This window comes from Heteronotia binoei, chromosome 5, assembly GCF_032191835.1.
Source record: "Heteronotia binoei isolate CCM8104 ecotype False Entrance Well chromosome 5, APGP_CSIRO_Hbin_v1, whole genome shotgun sequence".
NCBI classification, from domain to species: Eukaryota; Metazoa; Chordata; class Lepidosauria; order Squamata; family Gekkonidae; genus Heteronotia; species Heteronotia binoei.
The window spans coordinates 95,946,285-95,956,270 of NC_083227.1; positions in this window are offsets into that span (position 1 = coordinate 95,946,285).

Sequence of the window (9,986 nt, forward strand, 5' to 3'; positions counted from 1 at the left end):
GTGTGCCATTCAAGCGTTTTAAAAAATCGATCTTTCAGACTTGTGTGCCACACTCATAAGAAACGTATATTATCTACTGACTTGGATCCCTTGATAAACCTGTTGTTGGAAGGGATTTCCAACACCAGAAATGGGAATTCTTCACTTCTTGTGTCTGCTGCAGCCTAAAAATGATCTCAGAAATGTTGTTCGGGGGAACGGGGGGAAGCATGAGTAGACAGTCAGATCATGTCTCCTTCCATTAGCAGAAACCTTCCATGGGATCCAACCTGTTATCTTGTCCTTGAATCTAGTTTACCAAGAGTGTATTGTGCCATTTGCTTGCCTTAAGAAGTGGGGGGAGGGTGAGAGGAAGCAAACTAAAGAGATTACCTTATTTTTTTTGCAAGAGGGAAACTTTAGTTTATAGTACACAGTATTCTCTGAAAGGTGTGTTATACTGTTCCATATATATTTGCATAAAAGCTCATATTTCTCTTTCAGACATAGAGAAGGGCCCATTAGTACCAGAGTTTTAGATGTTGATAAAACACTACTGCTTGCTTAATAAGCAGCCAATACTTTAAAATACCATTCTAGTACCTAAAGTATGTAAATGTTTAAGTCTAGCTGCTGTATAGTGACTCAAATCTTCAAGACAGACTCAGTAAGCAAAATAATACAATTGAATGGTCCAATGGTTAAGCTGCACCTTGCCAGAGGCTGAGCACATTTCAGAGAGCTCTGAGAGAGAGCAGAGAAGAAGTGCTACAAGGGTGAGGTTTGGCTTTCTAAGCAGCTGATTGGGTCAATATGTGTTCAGGTCGAGAGAAAGAGATTGAGTTTCTAGATGCTCTCAATAACTGTATTATGGAGCAGATGGTCACAGAACCTTCCAGGGGTGGGGCGATCCTGGATTTGGTGAGAGATGTAAAAGTGATCTCTCTGCTTGGGAGCAGTGACCATAATGTTATTGATTTCACAATTTGTATAAATAGGAAGTTGCCCCAAAAGACCAGCACAACCACGTTTAACTTTAAAAGGGGTAATTTCTCTAAGATGAGGCATGTGAAGAGGAAACTGAAAGGAAAGGTAAATACAGTCAAAACCCTTGGGGAAGCTTGGAGGCTATTTAAAACTACAATTCTAGAAGCTCAGATAAAATATATACCACAAATTAGGAAAGGCACAAACAGGTATAAGAGAAGGCCTGCATGGTTAACAAAGTAATGGAAGCTGTAAAAGGTAAGAATGACTCCTTTAAGCGGTGGAAAGCTAGTCCAAGTGAGATTAAAAAAGGGAACACAGGCTGTGGCAAAAAGGGACTATGAGGAGCATATTGCAAAAAACATAAAGACCGCCAATAAAAATTTCTTCAAATATATTAGAAGCAGGAAACCAGCCAGAGAGGCAGTGGGGCCCTTGGATGACCAAGGGGTCAAAGGATTACTGAAGGAGAATAGGGAAATGGCTGAGAAGCTGAATGCATTTTTTGCCTCCGTCTTCACTGTGGAAGATGAGAAGTGTTTGCCCACTCCAGAACCACTAATTTTAGAAGGGGTGTTGAAAGACCCGAGTCAGATTGAGTTGACAAGAGGGAGGTTCTACAACTGATTGATGAATTAAAAACTAATGTCACCAGGTCCAGATGGCATACATCCAGGAGTTCTGAAAGAACTCGAAGTTGAACTTGTAGATCTCCTGACAAAATTATGTAATCTTTCATTGAAATCTGCCTCCGTTCCTGAGGACTGGAAGGTAGCAAATGTCACCCCCATCTTTAAAAAGGGTTCCAGAGGAGATCCGGGAAATTACAGACAGTCAGTCTGACTTCAGTACCGGGAAAGTTGGTAGAAAGCATTATCAAGGACAGAATGAGTAGCACATTGATGAGCACAAGTTATTGAGGAAGACTCAGCATGGGTTCTGTAAGAGAAGATCTTGCCTCACTAACCTGTTACATTTCTTTGAGGGGGTGAACAAGCATGTGGACAAAGGGGACCCAATAGATGTTGTTTACCTTGACTTCCAGAAAGCTTTTGATAAAGTTCCTCATCAAAGGCTCCTTAGTAAGCTTGAGAGTCATGGAGTAAAAGGACAGGTCCTCTTGTGGATCAAAAACTGGCTAATTAATAGGAAGCAGAGAGTGAATATAAATGGGCAGTCTTTGCAGTGAAAGACGGTAAGCAGTGGGGTGCCGCAGGGCTCAGAACTGGGTCCCATGCTCTTTAACTTGTTCATTAATGATCTGGAGCTGGGACTAAGCAATGAAGTGGCCAAGTTTGCAGATGACACTAAATTGTTTAGGGTGGTGAGAACCAGAGAGGATTGTGAGGCACTCCAAAGGGATCTGTTGAGGCTGGGTGAGTGGGCGTCAACGTGGCAGATGAGGTTCAATGTGGCCAAGTGCAAAGTAATGCACATTGGGGCCAAGAATCCCAGCTACAAATACAAGTTGATGGGTTGTGAACTGGCAGAGACTTGCCAAGACAGAGATCTTGAGGTTGTGGTAGATAACTCACTGAAAATGTCAAGGCAGTGTACTATTGCAATAAAAAAGGCCAGTGCCATGCTGGGAATTATTAGGAAGGGAATTGGAAACAAATCAGCCAGTATCATAATGCATCTGTATAATCAATGGTGCGGTCTCATTTGGAGTACTGTGTGCAATTCTGGTCACCGCACCTCAAAAAGGATATTATAGCATTGGAAAAAGTGCAGAAAAAGGCAACTAGAATGAGAGCCAGTTTGGTGTAGTGGTTAAATGTGCAGACTCTTATCTGGGAGAACCGGATTTGATTCCGCACTCCTCCACTTGCACCTGCTGGAATGGCCTTGGGTCAGCCATAGCTCTGGCAGAGGTTGTCCTTGAAAGGGCAGCTGCTGTGAGAGCCCTCTCCAGCCCCACCCACCTCACAGGATGTCTGTTGTGGGGGAGGAAGGTAAAGGAGATTGTGAGCCGCTCTGAGACTCTTCGGAGTGGAGGGCGGGATATAAATCCAATATCATCTTCTTCTTCTTTAAAGGTTTGGAACACTTTCCCTATGAAGAAAGGTTAAAATGCTTGGGGCTCTTTAGCTTGGAGAAATGTCGACTGCGGGGTGACATGAGAGAGGTTTACAAGATTATGCATGGGATGGAGAAAGTAGAGAAACAAGTCCTTTTCTCCCATTCTCACAATACAAGAACTCGTGGGCATTCAATGAAATTGCTGAGCAGTCAGGTTAAAACGGATAAAAGGAAGTACTTCACCCAAAGGGTGATTAACACATGGAATTCACTGCCACAGGAGGTGATGGTGGCTACAAGCATAGCCAGCTTCAAGAGGAGATTGGATAAAAATATGGAACAGAGGTCCATCAGTGGCTATTAGCCACTGTGTGTGTGTGTGTGTGTGTATATTTGGCCACTGTGATACATAGTGTTGGACTGGATGGGCCATTGGCCTGATCCAACGTGGCTTCTCTTATGTTCTTATGTTCTTAATCTGTATGGATACACTTATACATACAAATGTTCATACCCTGTATACAAATGCATATTTTTTCTCATTATGGTGGCAGTATAGTAAATGTTTTCTTAAGAACACTTCACCTATGACACTGAGGGAGGGACTGTCCAAGGAATAACAAGCAAATCATTAGATCTCTTCATGGTCCTTATGCTACCAAATCTGCATGCCTTTTGATTGGCCCCCTGTCTGTGGACTTGTACCTCATTATTACAGGCTTTGCTTCTTTACTAATAGCTGTGCTAATTTCCATGAACTTTTTGGTCTGCTGAATTTTTGAGCACTTCAGATCTGTGTTGTCTTTCCCTTTTTTGAGTTCACAATTGCTGTCTTTTTCTGCCTCTGTAAGCTGACTTTTAAAATTTTCGCATAGTGGCAGTCCTTGAAATACATTGTATTTAATTATCACACATTAACACTCATGATTTGACCTCTTTGGGAAGGTGCATGCAGGAGGCTTCCCTTATCTGTGGAGGATCACTGGGATGTGTTTGGGGAACTTAATAAGCTATGACATCCATATTTTTTAATGTTTTCTTTTTGTGTGTACTTTCATTTCTGTTGACACTGTATCATTTTAAGAAGCTCACTACATCACTTAGGAATGTAGTCGTCAGTTTTGACATGCTTGACTTTCTTGTCTCCCTTAACAAGTAAATAGTGCTGTCCAATCAAATGGTACTGATGAACTGAAACTGCTCAGGGTTTGTGGTCACAATCCTTAATAGTTACTAACTCTGAATAGATTTGGTTTAACATCTGTATGTTTGCAATATGCCTGCCAGCAGCATTTGAAAAGGGTTCAAATTCATTTTTACAAAATCAGTGTTAATGTTATGGGGTTCTTTTACTCAGCATGTAAACCAAAGGGTAAAAGGGATATAATTTTGATATTCACACTAAGAGGCACTATTTTGCTTTATGCTGTGAAGACCTTCTTTGGAATTATTATACTTTAAATCTTATATAAAATCTAAGCATAAACCTGAATTCCATCAGCTAAAATGCTGAGTAATTTATGGGTAAATTATGCAGCTGGTCTTGTCAACACAATTCATTAGATTGCCCGAACTGGTGCTTCATTTTGTGATTTGTATGGTTTCCTGAACCGGTTTGTGGTTAATTTGGTTTGGAAGGTGTAAAACTCACCAAGAGTTTCTAGCAGGTTCTCCTCCACCTGCCCTGCCAAGTTGGGCAAATATTGGATTTGAAATGTCTGCATTATAGCCCCCCAAAGCAGGTGCCCCCTGAAAAGCTCAGCTCTCATAACAAGTAACTCTTCTCTCTTCATACTGTAAAGTGAAATCAGTGGAATTAAGCAGTCTGCTCCCATAGAACAGAATGGAAGCTCTGTGATTGGCTCCCAGAGCTCCAATCAAGCTATGGGCAACTGCTGTGGGTGTTTGTAGGGCTTCCAGAAGTCCACCCCCAGCATGGCCTAGAAAATGGTTGAATTAGCACCAGGCTGTCTGGGAAAAACTAACAGCAGAAATAAACCACCAAGGAAAATAGGCAGTTTGTTTTCCAATTTGGGCATGGTGCAACCAAACAAACCAGGTTAAAAACTAAACACAAATTGGCCCAGTTCATGCATGAATCATGATTTGTGGATCAATTCATGCTTATGTCTACTTAAATAAATTGCATCTCTCTAACAATCTCACATATCATTCACTTGTGTCAACATTAATATGCTGATACTTATATAGATTGAGAGCTGATTTTTACTATGGAGGCTTCCATTGCTGTTTGAACACTGCTACTTTTATATTCCAAGCTTTGTGTAATATTTGGCACTTAGGTAGTATAGTGAGCTGCTCAATTCTGTGAACGTTGTAGCTCAAGCACCATCATCTCCATAGGAAGTTGCAGTAATATATAATGAGTGCATGAACCAATTGCTAGTCCTTTTATGGATTCAAAATGGTTAAATTGCGGGGCACACAGAAGACAAATAAATGGACAGTTCTCACAACAGAGGGAAGTGAGCAGCAGGGTCCCAAAAGGGTTAGTGCTGGGACTAGTGATATTTAAATAGTGCATAAATGATTTGGCATGGGGGTGAACAGTTTAGTGGCCAAAGTTGCAGATACCACCAAATTATTCAATATTACGGATTATGTTTATGAAGAGGACGATCTATCTAAATTGGTAACAATGTGGCAAAGTTCAGTGTAGGAAGCATGTGTGCTAATTGTCACAGCAAAACACACTGTTGTCCAGTACCAATGAATGTAATGAACATAGATGATATACTTATAAGATGCATTTCATTACATTTAGAAAGTTCCTCTTGAGCTAGAAAATGAAAGCAACTTGTAAGAATTGGCATCAGCTGTAGAATACTGATATTTTCATTTAAATGTTGAAGCCAAAGCTGAAAATGAAATTCCTTCCAGCGGTAAGTGGGATGGGTGCATGTGCCTGTGGTCACAACACCAGTGCTGGAAGCTACAGTACGTAATCTAAGAACTTGAAGAGTTAGCAGAAGCAGAATGGAACCAGCATACTCTGAAATCCTTGTGGCTCCTGTCCAAGCTAAAATTACTGCCTGCTTAAACTTCTAGTTTCTGCCCTCTGCTATAAGGCATGGACCTATCAGTTAAAAAGGGCACTTAAAGCATTGGTATGGCTGAATTCCAATATTGGAAATAAAATACGAAATTTAAACCATCCCATACATTGATTAAATGGGAGGATAATTCAGTCTAAAAATGCACTGAACCCTAAAACCTTGCAACATAACCCTGCTCAGCAGGCAAGGGAATCTATTTTTATAGAAATGATGGCATTCATCTTCTTGCTCCTTTAGCTGGTAACGGTTTTAGAACATCTTCAACCCTAGCCACAGCTTAACGTTCACACTAGGGGTGTGCATTCAGCTAAATCCAAGCCTGTATATATATTTTCCTGATATTTTTCAGACAGATATTTCTTTGGGTGTTTTTCAGCTATAGAAAATGGCTAAGCCTGAAAAAATTCTGAAAATATTTGGGATTTTTCAGGACAGCTGGATAAAAAGGTAAAGATAGTCCCCTGTGCAAGCACCAGTCATTTCTGACTCTGGGGTGATGTTGCATCATGATATTTTCGAGGCAGACTTTTTACAGGGTGGTTTGCCATTGTCTTCCCCAGTCATCTACACTTTCTCCCCAGCAAGCTGGGTACTCATTTTGCCGACCTTGGAAGGACGGAAGGCTGAGTCAACCTGGAGCTGGCTACCTGAACCCAGCTTCCACTGGGATCGAACTCAGGTCATGAGCAGAGAGTTTGACTGCAGTATTGCAGCTTTACCACTCTGTGCCACGGGGCTCTTCAAAAGGTAGAGGCAGTCCCCTATGCAAGCACCAGTCGTTTCCGACTCTGGGGTGATGTTGCTTTCACAACGTTTTCACTGCAGACCTTTGATGGGGTGGTTTGCCATTGCTTTCCCCAGTCATCTACACTTTCCCCTCAGCAAGCTGGGTACTCATTTTACTGACCTCGGAAGAATGAGTCAACCTCAAGCCGGCTACCTGAACCCAGCTTCCATCGGGATTGAACTCAGGTTGTGAGCAGAGCTTAGGACTGCAATACTGCAGCTTTACCACTCTGCACCACATTCAAATTATTTATTTTTATTTTATTTTATTGAATTTTTTTCCTGCCCTTCCCGCAAGCAGGCTCAGGATAGATAACATCAGATTTTAAAACATTAAAGTCAATTTTTACAACAGCAGTTAAAACAATAAAAGCAACAAAACAATTTAAAAGATGGCAAAATATTAACAGTAGCCCTAACAGTTAGAAAGGTGGTCAACAAGTCACAGGGATGGGGATGTGATGATGGCTCAGTGGTAGAGCATCTGCTTGGGAAGCAGAAGGTCCCAGGTTCAATCCCTGGCATCTCCAAAAAAAGGGTCCAGACAAATAGGTGTGAAAATCCTCAGCTTGAGACCCTGGAGAGCCGCTGCCAGTCTGAGAAGACAATACTGACTTTGAAGGACCCAGGGTCTGATTCAGTATAAGGCAGCTTCATATGTTCACAGCAGAGTAATGATGCCACATGAGCAGGTGTACTTGGGCAGCTTTCTGCAGGGAGGCCGAATAATTGGATGTCTATTGCCTCATTCAAAGGCCTCGGGGAACAGCTCGGTTTTATGGGCCCTATGGAATTGTACTAAGTCCTGCAGGGGCCTGATCTCAAGAGGGAGCATGTTCCACCAAGTAGGGGCCACGAAAGGAAAGGCCCTGGCCCTGGTTAAGGCTAAGCAGACATCCTTTGGGCCAGGGATGGCCAGTAGGTGTTGATCAGCTGAGTGCAAGGCTCTCTGGGGAGAGACAATCCCTTAGATATGTCAGTGCCAGGCTGCTCAGGGCTTTAAAGGTTAATACCATCGTCTTAAAACGGATTTGGTACTCAATTGATAGTCAATGCAACTGGCAGAACACTAGCTGAATGTGTGCCCACATCAGCATTGCAGTCAGCAGGCAAGTCACTGCATTGTGCACCAGCAGGAGTTTCTGGATCAGATTCAAGGGTAAGCTTGTGCAGAGTGAATAACTTGGAAGTGACTTGGAAGTAATCCAACTTGGAAGTGACTACTGTATTGGTCACTGTGGGCACGTCTTGGGTGAAGAGATATGGAACCAATTGCCTGATATGCTGGAGATAAAAGGCAGACCTGGCAGTAGTGGTGACCTGAACCATTATAGGGACTCGCAGTCTCTTTAAATGCCTTCTGGGTGAACTCACCGTTTAAAGGAACTGCAAGTCCTTTTAATGCCTTTGAAGTTAACTCACTTGGAGAAGGCGTTTAAATGGACTGCAATCCCTTTAAACATCCTTTTCGCCTTCACTGAAACTTATCAAAGATGGGGACACCTCCTTTGGGGGCCCACAGAATTAGACCCTTGGTCCAGTCTTTTTGAAACTTGGTGGGGGGGTGTGGTTGGGAGGTACCAGCAATTATACTGCAAATTTGGTGCCTCTACCTCCAAAAAACAGCCCACCCCCAGTATCCGCAGATCAATTCTCCATTATACCCGATGGGGACCATTGATTATAATGGTCCCCATATAATATAATGGAGCAGGAAAAAATCAAGAATGCTGAATATTTAACAAATTTAAATGCCACACCAGTATTTGGATTTGGGAATATCTTTTTAAATCTTTCCTTGTTCTTTTTATTATTTGTACAAACATTCTAATAAAAATATATGGGAATATTGGAAAATACAGATATTTTTGGGGTCCAATTTTTTGCACACCTCTACGTCACACATACCATACTGAAAAGGGGGAAAATATTGATTAGTGAATCAATCTATATTGTTTGGTGTGGATGCTGAGATTCCCTGTTTAACCATGTAGTGCTTGAATGACCTTGGCAAAAGTTTCTTTTGATGTTTGTGGCCAAGGGAAGAAATTTATTATGAACATTTAAAGAAATCTCAATTATGTGGATGCTTTAAAGGAAGGCCTAGTCACACAATGGTTTAACAGGCGAGGCGGACCAACTGGCTGTGTAACAAATGATGCAGTAGGCTGTAGTTGGAGACTACACACGCTGTTGCAGCTATTTCCACTAACAGGTAAGGCAGTGTTCCCTATTCAATAACAAGAATTTTTCCTCCTCTTCAAAAGTATTTCTCTTTTTTATATCCTGCTCCTTATTAACTAAATTTAAACTGGACTGTTCTATAACAATGCTACTAATAATTCCTTGTTCTTAATTATTTAATTATTTAGTATAATGTCAATCTAAGCTTGAAGTAGGTTAGACGTAAATCATGGCTTTTTCTCGCAGGGCAGGCACAGCTCCCAATGCCAGCTCATCCTTGTGATCATGTTATACAAATTAGGGAGGTTTTTTTTCTGACCAAACTCCCATTCCGGAACAATTCTTAACACTCCATACAAAACAAGGGCATTTTACTTGTAAAAAGACAAAATGCTGTATCTAAATCACCAGTCTAGACAACTGTAACAACTTTAAAATATTAAAATATTGAATGTTTTTAAAGTATACTATGCAAACATGTTCACTACCCTCATTTGGTTGTATGAGTTATCACAAAGTTTGATCAGTACTAGATCGCTAAATTTTAATTTGAACAGTGTTTAATGTGAGACTGAACAAGCTCATAATATGCACCTCAGAATAAATTAAATGTCATATTGTTACTTAGCATTACTTCTCTCTACCTCAATGAAGTCTGAAAGCTACGTTATTTTTTTTTTAAATTGAAATCATGTCAAACTGGCATGTAAAAGTCAATATCCCATGCTCTAAAAGTCCAGACAATTTTGAACTGGAGTAATTTAAGCAAAGGCCTGACTGAAAATGATTTGTAAAGTGTAAAGTTCCCAATTTTACTTGAGCCGCAATCTTCACCTGTGTGTGTTTATGAACTCGTGTTCTAGCATGAGGTGGCTACCCATCATCAGTAACAGGAATATATCCTGTCCCAAGTTAGAAGAACTCTCTTTTTCTATTCAATTACATCTACCA